This window comes from Pinus tabuliformis, chromosome 1_1 (genome assembly GCF_031772625.1).
Source record: "Pinus tabuliformis cultivar Carrire ecotype Pingquan chromosome 1_1, CPIR1, whole genome shotgun sequence".
NCBI lineage: Eukaryota > Viridiplantae > Streptophyta > Pinopsida > Pinales > Pinaceae > Pinus > Pinus tabuliformis.
The window spans coordinates 14548290-14553204 of NC_142297.1; positions in this window are offsets into that span (position 1 = coordinate 14548290).

Here is a 4915-nt window from a genome sequence, read left to right on the forward strand (position 1 = left end):
AACCAAAGGAGAAACCCACCGACTATCTGAAATGGGGTAAATGAAGTTTACATTAAGTAACTTTTGGAGCTCTTCTTTCACTATCTCCCTAAGGTTTGGATTCATCCTTCTTTGAGGTTGTCTGATTGGTCTACTATTTTCCTCAATGTAGATGTGATGAATGCAAGTCTTAGGGTCAATACCTTTCATATCAGTATACTCCCATGCAAATGCAATAGAATGTTTTTGCAAGATTTTGGTTAGCTCTTCCTATTGTGATTTTTCCAAGTTTTTGTTGATATTCAATGTTTTTCCTGGAAAAATCTCAATGGCAGAACTACCAAATTCTTCCATAGAGAAAAGAGACATTTGTCTAGATGATAGACACTCAATGTCAGAATCCAACTGAAATTGTGTGTGGTCATATTCTGAAGATGGTTCAAAGTTATCTAATGTGTTCAGAATTTGACTATCTTCACTAATCTCAGAAATGGTAAATACAGGTTGTATAGTATCTTCATCATCAACCCACTCATTATCTCCTATTTCTGTAATTGCTTTTGCTGGAGGATACAGATTGAACTTCTTTGTCGAATTACCATCAGAAATATACATATCCCCAGACCTACAACTTATGAAAGCATCAACTGTGGCTAGCCAAGGTCTTCCTAAAATAAGAGGATGTCCTCCTAGATTACTCTTGGGAGTTAAAATCATGAAATCCACTGGATATTCCCAAGAGTCTAAGGAGACTGGAATGTCTTCTAATACACCATCTGGTTTAATAATTGATCGATCTGCAAGTTGCAATAAAGTAGGTGTAAAAAGAAGGTTAGGAAGTTTTAGCTGTTCCATAGTCTGTCTACTCATGATGTTGATAGCAGCCCCTAAATCAATCAAAGTATTTGGTATTTCTACCCCACTGATATGTGTTTTGACAATTGGACTACCGGGATCTACATATTTCTACATAGTAATTTTTCCCATCATGATATCTGCAATTTTCCTACCAGGTGGATCTTTCTGGTATCTCTTGGTTTCCTTCCTGGTCTTTTAAGACTCAACTCCTTTATTGTTTTTGCTAGAATAGGAATTTCTTTAATGGCTTGTAACAAGGGAATCTTGATACAGACATTCTTCAATTCATCTAGAAAATTATAGTCAGGCAACCAAATTTGTTTTTCCACTCCTTTGTCAATTTGTAATCTTTCAGGAAAAGGAGGTGTGGATAAAGATGCACGTTGCTCAACTATGGGAGTTGTGGGGGTTAACTCTTTTTCTTTTTCTTTTTGAGTGTTTGGGTTTTGAAGAGATGCTTCAGAACCCTTATTGGCTTCAAGAGACTCTTCCTCAAAAATGCTTTGCTCTTGAGAATTTATAGAAGGTTTATCTAGGACTCTACCTGATCTGAGTTGTACATCATTGAGAGGAACAATCATATAGGTAGGAAATTGTTGACCTTCCATCATGTAAGCATTTTGAGGGTTTTATTATTGGGGTTTGGCAATGGCTGAGAAGGAAGTTGATTTGACTTCTGTTGGAATGGAAGCAAGAGTTGAGAATTTGGATTCTGTTGAGAAGGTTGTTGTTGTTGTTGTTGTGGAAATGGAAATGATAGTTGTGGATTTTGATTTGGAAGTTGTAGAGCTTGTTGGTTTTGAAAAGATGGAGGATATTGGTAAAATTGAGCAAATCTCCCATAAGGATTTTGCATACCTTGTACCCATGATTGAAAAGGATTTTGAGGTTGGGACCAAGGTTGTTGCCAAGGATTCCAATTAGGTGGGGGTTGAAAATTCATAGAGTTGCTAAACCCTTGATTTTTTTGCCCCTGCCAAGGTCTCCTTGCAACAAAACAGAGAGATTCGATTGTATTTGGATCTTCTTGAAAGACAGCTTTGAGCCTAGGAATTGAAGGACAATCCTTGGTCTCATGATTCTCGGAACAAATTACACATGTTTCTACAACTTTTGCATCCAGGGGACATTCCCTTAGAGCATGTTTCTTCCTACACTTTGGGAAAAAGATGGCCAAATCCTCAGCTTCTGCTTTCTGCTTATTGTGAATCTTAAGGGTGTATAGTTTCTCACTAAGACTCCCTAAGATATCAGTTTTGAATTCATCAAGCATGTTGCCAATCTCAGCCCTACTTACCGATCCAGTTGCAGATTTATTTGCTCTGATGAGAGAAGGATCTCTAGGCCCTTTTTGAGTTTTAGATTTCCCCCTTGAGAGATGGACACATAATTTTGCTATATCAGAAAGTGGAAGTTGAGATATATCTCCCTTTCCCATCATGTTCAAAATATCTATCCATTCATCTCTAATGGCTTTTAATAGAAGGGATTTCAAGGTCTCCTCATCCAAGTTACTCTTTTTTTCTCTTTTCAGATTATATTGAAATCTTTCAAGTAACTCCTCCAAGTTTTCATCTTCTTTTTGCATCATTTTGAATACCTCATCCTTGTGATTGGTGGGCATACAATAGTCCAGGTACCTATCCAAAAATGCTTGTTTCATATCATTCCAACACCTAATGGATTGAGTGAGTAATCCCATGAACCATTTCAAGGCTGCTCCTTTCAATGTTGAAGGAAACAATTTGAGTTTTTGAGAGTCTTCCAAATAATCATAAGTTCGACACACTACCTCAAACTCAAATAGAAATGTTTCAGGGTCCTCATTCCTGAACCCATGGAAGTTTGGGAGGACAGATGGTGAGATGTTTTTCATTGTGGCTCGGGAGTCCTCATCAACTATAGGAAACCTGAATGAGTTATCTCCATCCCTATTTCCCCCAATGTTACCTCTACCTCCTCCATTGTTTCCTCCTCCTCCTCTACCTCTACCTCTACCTCTACCAAATCCAGTTGCTCCTTCCTCTATCATGGTAGTTTCCCTGGAGACTTCAGAGTCTTCTGGTTCTTCTACTAAGGGTGTATGAGAAGGAATTTCTCCCTCTTCTTCAGATGATTCTACTTCTTCAATTAAAATCTGTCTCTTTGTAGAAGGAAGGAAAGGATCTCTTTCTAGTTCTGATTCGATGGAAGGTGTGGGAGAGTCGACTCCTGCCTCTTGAATTCCAGGAATCCTAGGGCTAGGAGTGTAAGTTGGAGATGATGGAGGTGTGTCTTGTCTATTCCTTGAAGTAGATGGAGTTGTAAAAATCGAACTTTTGGCTCTAGCTAAAAACCTTCCCCTAGAATCTCTTGCTCTATGCATGTCATTTTTTTAATTTTTTCTTCAAGTCGGGCTAATAATTCTCTTTCTGATCTTCCAGGTCACTCTAGGTGCAAGAAGAGAGCATACTCAAGAAACTATTAAACCAATAACTTTCTCTTTTCTGATCCTCCAGATCACATTAAGTGCAAGAGGAGAGCATACTTTGAGATGTTATCAATTTTCCTTCCTTGAAATTTTCTTGTTTTTTTTTTTTTTTAAGAATTTGGCTACCTAATTTCACTTCCCCGGCAACGGCGCCAAAATGTTTGGTCAATTTAGTGATGTCTAAATTGCAACTTTTAAATGTCAACCCGGGGCTCGTAAGCTGATGAAGTGAGGTGTACTATATGTACTTAGATAACCTTTTCTTAGTCTTTTGTCGTTTTTAGCTTTTTTTTTTAAGTTTGTTTTCAAATGTATCTTTCCTACTATGATGTGATGGAAATGTAATAAAGCAAGTGAAATGTGGATGATTGTGGTGATCTCTAAATGATTTCTCAAAACTTAAAAAGTATTCTACAAGAAAGCTTGAACAACAACTGCAATAAAATCAACTCTTAAAGGAAAATAAAGACATCAAATAAAGGACTAATGACATCGGCCCAGTATCTCTGCTGCTGAATGAAAATGAAAATGAAATCTATATTAAATCCAACTAAAAGTAAGAACAACTGTCTCACACTATTTCAACTCTTCAACTTAATCTTCTCTATGAAAAGATATCATGAAATGTTAAGCAATGTGAAATCTAAGTGAAACTACATAAAAGAGACTAGTCACAATACTTTAACTTTCTCTTAACCTTTTGCCTTTCAGCTGAATTTATCATGTAAGAAACAGTTATGAATAAGTCAAGTAATGTGAGTTCTAAAGCAAACTAAATCAAGCTATACTAAGTGATATTTTGGCTCCCAATAAAGTTATTTGATTATTGGAAAGGAACCATCAATAGATGAACAACTTGATATCTAAGAGCAGAAAGTAAATTTGCAAGTTAAAGAAATGACAGTAAGGAAGATCAAAACTGCAAAACAAATGAAGGTCAGCAACATAGACAAGATGATCACGCATGCCACTAGTTATGAAAAGAAAAGAAGGAAAATTGTCCCGGGCTTGCCTAAGAAACCTGCATAACACACTGATTAGTCATGAACATAAAAGTGCAGAAATGTAAATCAACAGAAATCAAAGTTTATGTACAGCTAATATACATGTTGAAAAGAAATAAAAATGCAGCAATTTAAAAGACATATGTACAGCTAATATACATTAAACAAGAAAAAGAAATGCAGGAAATTAAAGGTTACTGTACAGGGCTTCAGCAAACAGGGGCCCTCTGCCTACTTCAGCCGGTTCAACGAGCAGTTATATGCTTAAATGAAAAACAGTCTTCTCATGTATTGACAGCAAATGTAAAGTACAGTGGGGAGCTCAAAATTACATACAAAATGATTACAAAACGATTAACTCTACAGCGTTCAAGGACACTTTATTTATAGGGAGAAAGCAAACTACTTTAACGAGATCTATGCTATTCAACCAGCTGTTTAAAAACACGTGAATCCTCTGCGTCCCCAGATCTAGGTAACTGTCATCATGTTCATTCAATCTGGAGAATATGGCTGTTGGATTCGTGCTTCTAGATTGTCTCCGTGGCTGAGGATGATGCCACCTAGCTTCACGTGCCCAAAAATAGAGCAACGCAGAGCTGTG